The 13,746-nt window shown below is 43.8% G+C and overlaps 1 pseudogene; it reads right to left on the reverse strand.

Moving 5' to 3' along the window:
• Positions 1-9,331: 9,331 nt before the first annotated feature.
• Positions 9,332-12,140, reverse strand: LOC131353881 (uncharacterized; annotated as a pseudogene).
• Between the last annotated feature and the right edge of the window lie 1,606 nt (positions 12,141-13,746).

A 13,746-nucleotide genomic window follows, 5' to 3' on the forward strand; every position in this document is an offset into this window, starting at 1 on the left:
ACTCCTCTGTTAACCATTTCATCTCCCTTCAGTACATAAATATAACCATGTAGCTACTCCTCCAGCAAAACCCTCAGCCTGATGAATTCCAATTATCACAACTGAACAATTTATTCCATGTGATTTCGATAAATTATTTTTAAAATGTTCTGAAAACACAATGCTTGTAACCTGGCAGGAATCTGTAAGTGTGATGAGTGGAAGACCGCTTTTAGCACCTCTAGTGGTCACTATGAGTACTGCATCATGCCATTAGGGCTCTCTAGTGCCTCCTTGATGTTCCTGTGTTTAATAAATGATGTGTCATACATTGATGATTATCATTGATCATTTTTATACGTTGTAATTTCACATTAAAGCTGGAAAAATTAGTACATGATTTATCTTGGTTGCATTTTTACATCCCAAAAACCTGCATTTAAAGGAGTGTAAATTTTTTGTCATTTATGTTGTCTATGAATATCCACATCTCAACAAAAATATATCAGTTTTTACACACACACACAAATCCAAATGATACTAAAACAGTCCAGAGTGTAACACCTACCTCTCCAGTCTCTCACACAAGAAGCATTAGAATCCTGAGTGTATCACAATGTTTATCAGATTCCTCATGACCATCCTGTCCTGCAGTGTCCTGGAACAAACCTTTCATACTGAAACTGCTCTGCTATTTATAAGTCACATGAAGATTCAAGCTTTATTGTCATTTCAACCACATATAGCTGACACAGTACATAGTGAAATGAAACAACGTTTCTCCAGGACCTGGTGCTACATAAACATACAACATATAATTCAAACACAAAAAAACAACACAGAGCTAGGACAGAAGTTTGTCCAAGCCACATAAAGTGTAAAGTGTGCAGCTAGGTGCAAACAGAGCAACAACAAGATTTGCAAAAAAACATTAAGTACAAAAAGACAACACAAAAACACAGGACACTTAGTGCCGAAAAAAGAAAAAGAACATGTGTAATGAAATGTAAATGAAATGTAATAAAATGAGATGATGTACAACTTTGGGACCTGACAACATGTATTGTGCAAAAACACAATAGCAGCAGTTGAGGAAGTGCAAAATAGAAATAAAGCAGCATAATATAATAATATAGCAGCAGCTATAATGAACACAAGGGTTGAGGTAGTGCAATAAGTAATGAACAATATAAGTTATGTGTGTGTGTGTCCACACAGGTAAGTGAGAGAGAGAGAGAGAGTTCTGTACAGTTCAGTCCTGGGTGTTGAGGAGCCTGATGGCTTGAAGAAAGAAACTATTACACAGTCTGGTTGTGAGGCCCGAATGCTCCGGTACCTCTTTCCAGATGGCAGGAGGGTGAAAAGTGTGTGTGAGGGGTGTGTGGGGTGTGTAAGAGTGTGTGTGAGGGGTGTGTGCGGTGTGTAAGAGTGTGTGTGAGGGGTGTGTGGGGTCAGCCACAATGCTGTTAGCTTTGCAGATGCAGCGTGCAGTGTAAATATCTGTGATAGAGGGGAGAGAGACTCCGATGATCTTCTCAGCTGTCTTCACAATCCGCTGAAGGGTCTTGTGATCCGAGAGGGTGCAGTTCCCAAACCAGGCAGTGATGCAGCTGCTCAGGACGCTCTCGATGGTCCCTCTGTAGAACACAGTCAAGATGGGGAGAGGGAGATGGGCTTTCCTCAGCCTCCTCAGGAAGTAGAGGTGCTGCTGGGCTTTCTTGGTGATGGAGCTGGTGTTGAGTGACCAGGTGAAGTTCTCTGCCAGATGAACACCAAGGAATTTGGTGTTATTGATGATCTCCACAGAGGATCCGTCGATGAACAGTGGAGAATGGTCACTCTGAGCTCTCATGAAGTCAACAACCATCTCTTTGGTCTTGTCGACGTTCAGGGAGAGGTTGTTGTCTTTACATCAGGCTGTTAGATGTTGGACCTCCTCTCTGTATGCTGACTCGTCGTTCTTACTGATGAAACCCACCACGGTCGTTTCATCGGCGAACTTGACAATGTGGTTGGATCTGTGCATTGCTGTACAGTTGTGAGTCAGCAGAGTGAATAGCAGTGGACTGAGCACACAGCCCTGAGGAGCTCCAGTGCTCAGTGTGGTGGTGCTGGAGATGCTGTTCCCAATCTGGACTGACTGAGGTCTCCCAGTCAGGAAATCCAGGATCCGGTTGCAGAGAGAGGTGTTCAGGCCCAGCAGGCTCAGCTTCTCAATCAGCTGCTGAGGGATAATTGTGTCATCCGTGGAATGGTTAGGACGATACGCAAACTGCAAGGGGTCCAGTGAGGGTGTTAGCTGTGTTCTGATGTGCCTCATGATGAGCCTCTCAAAGCATTTCATCATGATTGGTGTGAGTGCGACGGGACGATAGTCACTGAGGCAGGAAACCGTAGACTTCTTTGGCACAGGTACGATGGTCATTGTCTTGAGGCACGTCGAGATGATGGAGATGCTCAGAGAGATGTTGAAGATGTCAGTGAAGACATCAGCTAGCTGCTCTGCACACTCCCTGAGCACTCTGTCAGGAATGTTGTCTGGTCCAGCAGACTTCTGTGGGTTAACTCTGCATAGAGTTCTCTTCACGTCAGCTGTGGTGAGACTGAGCACCTGGTTGTTTGGAGGAGGGATAGTCTTCCTCGCTGTTGTGTTGTTCTGTGCCTCGAACCGAGCGTGGAAGTCGTTCAGTGCATCTGAGAGGGAGGCATCACTGTCACAGGCAGGTGAAGTTGTCCTGTAGTTGGTGATCGCCTGAATGCCCTGCCACATGTGCCGGGAGTTTCTGCTGTCCTGGAAGTGGCTGTGGATTCTCTGGGCATGTTCGCCCTTCTCCTGTCTAATGGCTCGGGACAGTTTGGCCCTCACTGTTTTTAAGGCCACCTCATCCTCTGCTCTGAAAGCGGAGTCTCTTGACCTCAGAAGAGCACACACTTTTGCAGTCATCCACGGCTTCTGGTTGGAGCGTGTGGTGATGGTCTTGGAGGCGGTCACGTCATCGATGCACTTCCCGATGTAGCTGGTCACTGATGCCATTTACTCCTCCAAGTCAATAGAGTTGCCGTTGGTTGCAGCCTCCCTGAACATGTCCCAGTCAGTGCACTCAAAACAGTCCTGAAGAGCAGAGATGGCTCCTGCTGGCCAGGTTTTAACCTGTTTCAGAACCGGTTTAGAGCATCTGACGAGTGGTCTGTATGCTGGAATCAACATAACAGAGATGTGGTCTGAGCAGCCGAGGTGGGGGCAGGGCTCCGCACGATAGGCGCTGGTAATGTTTGTGTAAACAAGATCCAGTGTAAAGTAGCAAAGTCCACATGCTGATGGAATTTAGGTAGAACAGACTTGAGATTTACATTTTTGAAATCTATGGCAATGATAAACAGTCCATCGGGGTGAGCATTCTGCAGCTTGCTAAAAGCTCCGTAGAGCTCACACATAGCCTCCTTAGCATTAGCGCTGGGTGGAATGTACCATAATGAACATGGTAGTGAATTCCCGGGGTAAATAAAAAGGTCTGCATCTAACAGTCATGAACTCCACCAGCGATGAGCAGTAATTAGACACAAGCACAGAGTCCTTACACCATTCCGTGTTGATGTAAACACACACACCACCACCACGAGTCTTACTGCACAGAGCTGCATTCCTGTCGGCACGAAACACGGTTAGCCCGGCTAGCTGAATGGTGGCATCCGGAACTCTGTCGCTGAGCCACGTCTCAAACAAAGACGCAGCAGTCTCTGTACTCACGCTATGTGGTGCGCTGGAGTTGGATGTAGTCCAATTTATTGTCCAGTGAGCAGACGTTGGACAAAATGATGGAGGGAAGTGCCAGCCAGCTAGGGTTTGTTTTTAGCCTAGCATGGACACCTGCCCATATTCCATGCTTCCCCTTCCTCAAGCACTGTTTGTGACGTCCTCTCTCCTGGCCACTGGCATCAGGTGACACCGAGGACTCAAGGCCTGGTCTTTGCAGCAAGTCGAGGTCACAAAGTTTGCAGAGTACATCATCATGCAGGTTAGTGACTGCATAATTTCTGAGCTGCAATATCATCTGGCGGTCATATACATCAACACCACTGTCTTTGGTGTCCATGAACTTTGAAATTCGGGCTAAAACAAAGATATAGCACCATTTTGGTTCCAGAGTGGCTGCTGCATGCTACTGCTGCGCCGCCATCTTGTAATTAATTACATCTTGAATGTAACTAATGAGCGAGTTATATTGTGTTTAAAACATTCAATAACAATGCTGTTACTAAATTGGCTGAATAATTTATTTTTACACACAAATAGTTCATCATTATTATTATTTTAGCTGTTCATGCTGTAAATCAGTGGTTTTTATGGTGCATCATTTATTGAAAAAATGCATGCAGGACATCTTCTTCACCAGCAGATGTCGCTTTTGTATGCTGTGAGTAAAGCTTTAAATAATGCAATTCTCTTTCGAGGGAATGAGGCGCTGCATCATGGCTGACTCTATGGGAACACTTCTATGTGGAAGTTGTGTCTGAAGCTCTGTGTGAAATCATTCACAGACCAGTGGTACTATTTAAAAAAAAATTTTGCTCTCCTTTCTTTCTGACTTGCCGATTTCTCAAGATATTTCTCTTGCTTCCACATTAATCAATACCTGTCCGTTAACTGACCATCTGCTGATTGGTAATGAGACTTACTCAGAATGGTCCAATCATATGAGGCCAAAATGTATAGAACAATACTGATTTGCTACTAACAAAAGTGGGCAGGAAAATTTTAAACAAGCCAATCAGAGCTCAACCTCAAATCATAAGCTTCTCAAAAGTTTACAGACCTACTGTAATTAACAGAGTACAAAAGATTATATTTATAAAAATAATAAAGTGGATGCTGCTGTCATGTCGCTTCTAGGATCTCGAAGCAAGAGGGAGCCCTCACCCGAGTTTTGAGCGTTGGATTTAGTCGCACCCCGCGCTGGGATTACCATCTCTCACTCTGCACATGGATCCGGCCTCTTCCTCCTCTGGCGGACGCCCGCGACAGAACACTTCGCCTCCCACGGATCCAGCGGAGTTACAGGCGATCATTGTTCAACAAGGAGCTCTCATTCGTTCCTTCCAGGATCAACTCGCGGAGCTCCAGAGCCAGCTAGGGGAGCTCCGCCAAGCTACTTCCGTACAGCCTGCCGTCGTGCTGGCTCCGCCCGAGGAGTGGCCCCTGCCCACTGAGATGGCATGCAGGGAAGTACAGACCTCCCCGTCCCAATATGTGTCCACCACCATTCATCTGGACAGCCTCCACCAACAACACCGTACTAACACTCGTCCGCTCATCCCAGCGTGTCTTCCCGCCGAGTTTGTGAGCTCCAGAGAGGAATATTCCGAACCCACGCAGCTGGGAGGATCACGGGTGTCGAAACAAGAGCGCCAGCACCGGACATGCATGCGGCTATGCTACTACTGTGGGAAATCCGGCCATCAGACACACGGATGCCCTGAGAGACCATCCTCATCTCAGGTGGGAGGAAGCTCACTCCTATTTAGTTTTACATTGCCGGTGACTTTGTGCTATGCTAACCAGAGCTTCTCTGTCTCAGGGTTAATAGATACTGGTGCGGCCGTTAACCTTATTGATAAGACTCTGGTGGAGGAACTTCACATCACTACCATCCCATGCACCCCACCTTCGAGGATTACGGCCATGGACAGTCAACCTATTGGAGGAGGCTATCTCACTCGCCAGACTGTACTGCTGGAGCTGTGAGTGGGATTATTTCACCAGGAAACTCTAGCGTTTTATGTCACTTCTTCTCCCAATAACCCTGCCATATTGGGCTTTCCATGGCTTCGTCTACATGATCCCCAGATCTCATGAAACAAATGAGAACTTCTCCAATGGTCTCTGCAGTGCACGAGGAGGTGTTTCCGTGACACCATCCCTCGCCCATGTTGGACCACATTAATGGAGAACCTTGATCACGTCCCACTGGCTCGCATTCCACGCTGCTATGAGGACTTTCAAGAGGTGTTCAGTAAAGAGAGGGCTGCCCGCCTCCCCGCTCATCGGCCATGGGATTGTGCCATCGACCTGCATCCCAACACCACACCGCCTAAGAGCCAAGTCTATCCTCTTTCCCTGCCAGAAGCCACGGCTATGGAGGAATACATTGAGGAGGCCCTCGCCGTGGGTCACATCCGGCCATCGACCTCTCCGCTGGTGGCGGGATTCTTTTTCATAGGGAAAAAGAATCCCCCTGTATCGATTACCAGGGGCTTAACGCCATCACTATCCGCTACCCTTACCCCTTCCTCTGGTGCAGCTTTAGAACAGCTACAAGGGGCCAAGTTTTTTACTAAGTTGGATTTACATAGTGCATATAATTTGATCCGTATCCAGGAGGGAGACGAGTGGAAGACTGCCTTTCACACCACTCGCGGCAGTGTTCCAAACTCTCATTAATGAGGTGTTTCAGGACATTCTCAAAACATACGTCATCGCATACATTGACGACATTCTGGTCTACTCCATGTCATTTGAGGATCAACATTAAGTTCTTGGGATATGTGATTTCACAACAAGGGGTCGAGATGGACCAAGCTAAAGTTCAAGCTGTCATGGAGTGGCCAGAACCCACCATGGTTAAGGACCTGCAACGCTTCCTGGGCTTTGCTAACTTCTACCGACGTTTCATCAGGAACTACAGCTCTGTGGCTAGCCCGTTAACGTCCCTACTAAGGGGCAAACTTAAGAGGCTGGTATGGAATGAACAAGCCTGGGAGGCGTTCGCCAGGCTCAAGTCCAGCTTCTCTACGGCCCCCATACTGCGACACCCAGACCCTGATCGGCAGTTCGTGGTGGAGGTGGACGCTTCCAGTTGTGGAATCAGGGCCGTGCTTTCTCAGCGGCATGGGGCCTCTAACAAGCTTCATCCTTGTGCATTCTACTCTAGGAAACTCACAGCGGCCGAGACTAACTATGACGTGGGAAACAGAGAATTGTTATCCATTAAGGCCGCTCTTGAAGAATGGCGACATTAGCTCAAGGGAGCACAACACCCATTCCTAGTACTGACTGACCACTGCAACCTAGAGTACCTCAGGGGAGCCAATCCCATCGTTAGTCCAATTAATTTAAATAAGAATGTGGCTTGGAATACTGTCTATATATATATAACAAAACATTATGCAACACAACCAATTCTCTCCTTATCACACATCAGTAAGTGTATGTCAGGAACAGCTGGACAGCTGGACTGGAGGGGGTTCTGGCAGGTGATTCTGTGAAGGCTGCTTTATTGTTTGTGATCATTTTGTTAGGGATCATTTTGTACCTGTCTTTGTTGGTCATTGTTCTATTTTCATTGTCTAAGTCAGGTTTCTGTTATCATGTTTTAGTTATTATGTTCGTCTTCTTGTGTTTATGTTAATAAAGCCATGTCTCCATGGCGTGCAGGCACACGCACCACCACGGAGGTCCGGGTTCATGCCCCACACGTGCCTCATAATCAGTAGACTCTGTTAAAATGCAGCTTTCTCTGAACTGATGGATTTCACCTCTATGTGTAATGTCTCAGTATATGGTGAGAGGGCTTATTGTTGTGGCATTTTATCTCTACAAGAAAATGTCAATATTTGAGTTTCATAAGATTTTTCATGCACAGTGTTGTTAATTATTCCTGATTAAGAAAATACAGAAAATATCCGTGCATGTTAATAATTCCTGGAATAAACCTGGTTGTAGAGACAGATCAGAACTCAGCTGAAGCTCAGAGCAGGTTAAAAGGAGCGTGCTATAGTTACAGCATTGATGCACATCACACCAAGAGTCACTAAAAATACTACAACTAATGACCAGTGCTTGACCCATGCTACGGTCAACTCCCTTCCGCAATTTCACAGCATTTAAATTCAACCAGTCGCTCAGGTGGATAATTATTTAGGCCAGATTTCTTCAGAAACCTAACCTCTCTAATCATCAACTAACTAACCATCTGCATGTTAAATAAACACACACACACACAAAGGGGCATAATTTCCACTGAGGACAGGGGGGACATCACCCCAACTTTAAAAAATCCCGTTTGTACCCCCCCCCCCCACCACCTTTAAAATTTGTTTGTTATGATTTTTTTTAACATACACTGTTGTTGCTAGGTAACTGCAGACTGTTAGCTAAATATTTAATGTAGATTAGAACATTCTGTGTACCATGGAAACAAGTTCACTTTAAACTGCACATTTTCTGTCAGCATTGTATGACCAGCAGACTCTGGATGCTAGTTTAATGTTAGACTTAATATGATCATAACTCAGTTGTTTTCATATAAGAGGACAGATGAGATGGACAGTTAGGATACATGGAGAGATGGGATTGAATGGACACATGGAAGACAATGAAAATTGTTCTCTTAATTTTTTTATGTTTATGAGATTTTGTGACAACCTTGCATCCTGTGTACCAAATAAGTAGTGTATCTATTAGTATCTATTAGTTTAGAGTCTTACAATAGTTAAATATTATTCACACACAAAACATAAATAGTGAACATTTTTGACTTCTTCTTCTTTTGATTCTTTCAAGTCTTGGTAATCAGCTGCTATTAAACGATAAAGAAAGTAAGACTTCTTTTTTATGTACAAACTACAAAACACCACAATCACAGTCAGTGTTTTGTTCAATTTTGTTTTTTTGGCAAAGGTATCTCACCATTGTTGACCAAAGATAAGAATGATTAGCTCACACCTGAACCACTGCTTCCTGACACATTTAAAACCAAGAATAAAACACTGAAAAGTAAAATAAACATAAAAATACCTTAAAATGCTCTGTAAAAAAAACAATGACCGCAGTCTGGAGCAGTGGATGTTTCTCTGTAAACAAAATGGACTCTTATGTGCAACATCAGGGTTTAAAATGGAGATAAAAGAGTTCACAGAGATAATACCATGTAAAAATCCTCCATTGGAAGTTTTTTGGTTAACTGTGGTTTCATTCAGTTTTTCTTATTTAAAACCTTAATACAGGCCCTGTAGAGCAGCTTTACCATGTCCCTTTCACCCTGGCACTCCAGAAGGGGGCCTGCACACCTGCTCAGTCTCAGTGTACTGGTAGTCCATCAGCTGAACATGCTCCTCTGATGTTAGGGTGGATCTCCAAGAGCTGGTTGACCACACACAGGGACCGCAGTCCCATATGCGCAGTGATAATCCCAGTGATTTTCACCAGCTCCCGGAGCATCATGATTCCAGAGGTGATGAGAGTCCAGGACAGTTCAGGAACGGTCACACTTGAGAGGTCTCTGGATCCAAACATCCCAGTACACCAAACACTCTATGCCCATGAATCTTCCATATCTGCTCCTTTACCTAAGAACTATATAGTAAAAGCTTAACTAAACAAACGTGTCTTCAGCCTAGACTTAAACATTGAGACTGTGTCTGAATCCCAAACACTAATTGGAAGGCTGTTCCATAACTTCAGGGCTTTGAAAGAGAAAGCTCTGCCCCCTGCTGTAGCCTTTGCTACTTGAGGTACTACCAAGTAACCAGCACCCTTTGATCGGAGTAGGCGTGGCAGATCATAAGAAACTAAAAGATCGCTCAAGTACTGCGGCGTGAGACCATTAATGCTTTATAGGTCATTAACAGAATTTTATAATCAATCCAAAATTTGACTGGGAGCCAATGTAGTGTGGCTAAAATAGGAGTGATGTGTTCATATCTTCTGGTTCTAGTTAGGACTCTAGCTGCTGCATTCTGGACTAACTGGAGCTTGTTTATGCTCCTACGGGAACATCCAGACAGTAAGGCATTACAATAATCCAACCTAGAGGTAACAAAAGCATGAACTAGTTTCTCTGCAGCGTGAAGTGACATCATATTTCTTATCTTAGCAATATTTATGAGATGGAAGAAGGCTACCCGAGTGATATCTACATGGGCTTCAAACGAAAGACCAGAGTCAATAATCACACTAAGATCTTTTACTGCTGGACAAGATGAAACCGTTACTCTGTAATCAGAAAGCTCACTTCCAGCTGCATGTGGTCCTAGTACTAGTAACCTCTGTCTTGTCCGAATTAAGCAGGAGGAAGTTAGTGGCCATCCAATGTCTAATGTCCTTTACACATTCTTCTATCTTAATAAGCTGGTGTCTCTCATCTGACTTAGCTGAAACATATAGCTGTGTGTCATCTGCATAACAGTGGAAGCTAATACCATGTTTATGAATAATTGCAACAAGGGGTAACATATATAGGGAGAAAAGCAGTGGTCCTAAGACAGAACCTTGTGGAACACCGAACATAACCTTGGTATGCATAGAGAAGTCACCATCTATATCTACAAACTGATAACGTTCAGTCAAATAAGACCTGAGCCAGGAGAGGGCTGTTCCCTTAACACCAACAACATGTTCTAGTCTATCAAGTAGAACAGTGTGGTCAATGGTGTCAAAAGCTGCCCTAAGATCCAGTAACACCAGTACGGAGACACAACCCTATTCAGAAGCCAGTAACAGGTCATTTACCACTTTAACCAGTGCTGTCTCTGTGCTATGATGAGGCCTAAATCCTTTCATAAATGTTATTTCTATGCAGGTATGAACATAACTGCTGTGCTACAGCCTTTTCTAGGATCTTGGAGATAAAGGGCAGGATTTGAAATAGGTCTATAGTTAGACAGCTGACAGGGGTTGAGGTCCGGTTTTTTAATCAAGGGTTTGATAACTGCTAGCTTAAAAGATTTAGGCACACAGCCAGTGCTTAGGGAAGAATTAATGATTTTTAGAAGGGGTTCAGTAGCTACTGGTAATATCTGTTTAAGGAAAGACATGGGTAAAGGATCTAGGATGCAGGTAGAACGTTTTGAAGAGGAAATTAGCAAAATTAGATCAGGCTCTTGAAGTGGAGTGAAGCATTCAAAGCTCTGATCAGAAATAGCTATATTATCTAAAGAATTATCCAACAAATAATTTGGTTTTAAATTAATATTCTGAATTTTTTGCCTTATATTGTCAATTTTTTCAGTCATTGCTGCTAAATGTAGATGGTGTGCACTTTTCTACAGTGGTTTTACTCCTAGTTAAGTACTCATAGGTACTAAATAAAAATTTAGGATTGTTTTTGTTATCTTCGATTAGGGCAGAAAGACACACTGATCTAGCAGCACTAAGAGAATTTTTGTATCTCAGAAGGCTTTTCTTCAACACTAACTGAAATACTGATAATTTAGTTTGACGCCATTTACGTTCTAGTTTCCCACCTGATTGTTTTAAAGCTGGTGTGTGGTCATTGTACCAGGGTGCTAGTTTCTTCTCTTTAATTATTTTTCTTTTAAATAAGTTCTGTGTGGTCAGACGGCGAACCAATCATGCATGATAATAGTGGGAGACTATTGGTAAATCTCTCTGCAGTAGCAGATGTAAATATACGCTTCATACGGTAATGTGGCAAATCGAGCATCTCGTGTCTAAGACGCATTTTAAATGAAACAAGATAGTGATCTGAGATAGCTTCCAACTGTGGAAGAGTGACTATGTTTTCTATAGTTAATCAAAATGTAAAAATGAGATCCAGAGTGTGACCTCCATTATGAGTGGGTCCTATTACATTTCGATTAACACCTAAAGAATCTAATATGGACACAACTGCTGTTCTCAGAGGGTCTTCTGGCTCATCAAAATAAATGTTGAAGTCTCCTACTATTAATGCTTTGTCTAAAGAAACAACAAGGTTTGAAGTAAAATCTCCAAATTCACTGAGGAATTCAGAGTATGGCCCTGGGGGTCTGTAAATAACAATCAGTGGAATTGACTGTGAACTTATTATTTGTAGCTGCATACATTAGGTTAGTATAAAGAACTTCAAATGTGTTGAACTGATGTCTGGGTTTTTGTGTGGCTCCTAGCTTATTATCATGAATAACTGCGACACCTCCTCCCCTGCCTGTTAGACACGGTTGGTATATATAGCTAAAACCTGGCGGGCAAGCTTCATTTAATGCTACATACTCATTTTTTTAATCCATGTTTCTGTTAAACAAAGAACACTGAACTCCTGATCAGTAATCAGTTCATTAATAATAAGTGCTTTAGTTGACAGAGATCTTATATTTAACAGTCCTAGCTTCAGATCAATGGTGCTGGCTGTGCATTCACTATCATCTAGTTTTATGTTAATCAGGTTACTAAAACAAATTTTCTGATTTCTGTTAAAACATTTTTGTTTGGCTCAGGGAATAGACACAGTCTCAATGTTATGAACCCTGAGTGACGACTCTTTGCAGCTAGCAGATGGTTAGATTAGCCTGCTTGTCTGCTCTCTGGCCCTGGTCCTGGATTGTCACTGATTAACTATACCTGCTCTAAGACTATGTGCTATGCTGCAAGAAATGAGAGCAGCACCCTCCCGAGTGGGATGGACACCGTCCCGTCCTAACAGGCCAGCCTTGCTCTCAAAAGAGCTACAATTATCTATGAAGCCCACATTGTTTTCGGAGCACCACCTGGACATCCAGCAGTTCATTGACCATAACCTGCTGTAAGCTACATCGCCACGCCGCATTGGGATGGGGCCAGAGCATACTACAGCATCAGACATCGCCTTTGCTAATTTACACACCTCTACAACATTACTCTTAGTAACCTCAGACTGACGAAGGCGTATATCATTAGCTCCTACATGGAAAACTATCTTCAAGAACCTGTGCTTGCCTAGGACCCTAAGATTACCTGCAATGTCCGGCACCCTGGCTCCCAGAATACACCTAACCTGTGCTGCTGGAGCCCCTAAAGGCCTAGCTAATTTCACATGCCTTAAAATTGAGTCTCCTATAACCAGAGCTCTTTCAGGTTTCTCAGCAGGTGTTTCACTAAGGAGAGCAAACCTGTTGGACATGTGAAGCGGAGAGGAGTGGTGCTCCCATGGGCAAGCCTTGGCGTTAGCCTTAGCTACACGACTATGCCGCCCAGTCGTCACCCATTCGCCCCGCTGTGAGAGCTCTAATGCCAGAGTTGGGGGATTACTAACTCCACCTAAGGCATCCAGACTTCCTCCTACAGACACTACACTACCCTCACTGTCACTAACCCTCTCTAGTGTCTGGATGCGCACCTCTAAAGCTAATATCTTCTCCATCAGAGAGCTAACTAGCGTACACTTATCACAAGTAAAATTAACACTAATGACGGGGGAAGAATTACTAAACATCCTGCAGCTCACACACTGTACAAGCTGAAATTTAGTCATACTGTATGATCACGTACCTTTGAGTGGATTTATCCTGATAATAAAGAGATCCGGAGAGGGTTTTCCCCCGATTGCTGTATGAAAACCGGAAAAAAGGCTTCTCCTGAGAGAAAACAAAAGAACAATTAACTGTGATATGCAAGTAAAGATTTAGAAAACGAAACCTGACAGCGTAAAATATTCAGGCAAAAGCGAAAAAATTAGACTATATAAACTGCGAATAAAACATGCCAAAATAGGCAAGAACTCGTGGTAAGCTCATCAAACACAGGAAGTGACCTCCTTATTTTATCCATATACCTCCTCTTTGGCCTTCCTCTTTGCCTCCTGTCTGGCAGCTCCATGTCCAACATTCTCCTACCAATATACTCACTCTCCCTCCTCTGAACATGTCCAAACCAACTTAATCTGGCCTCCCTAACTTTGTCCCCCAAACGTTCAACATGAGCTGTGTCCCTCTGATGTACTCATTCCTAATCCTGTCCAATCGTGTCACTCCCAAAGAGAACCACAGCATCAAGCACAGCATGATGTTGAGAGT

Source organism: Hemibagrus wyckioides, linkage group LG06, assembly GCF_019097595.1.
Source record: "Hemibagrus wyckioides isolate EC202008001 linkage group LG06, SWU_Hwy_1.0, whole genome shotgun sequence".
Lineage (NCBI taxonomy): Eukaryota > Metazoa > Chordata > Actinopteri > Siluriformes > Bagridae > Hemibagrus > Hemibagrus wyckioides.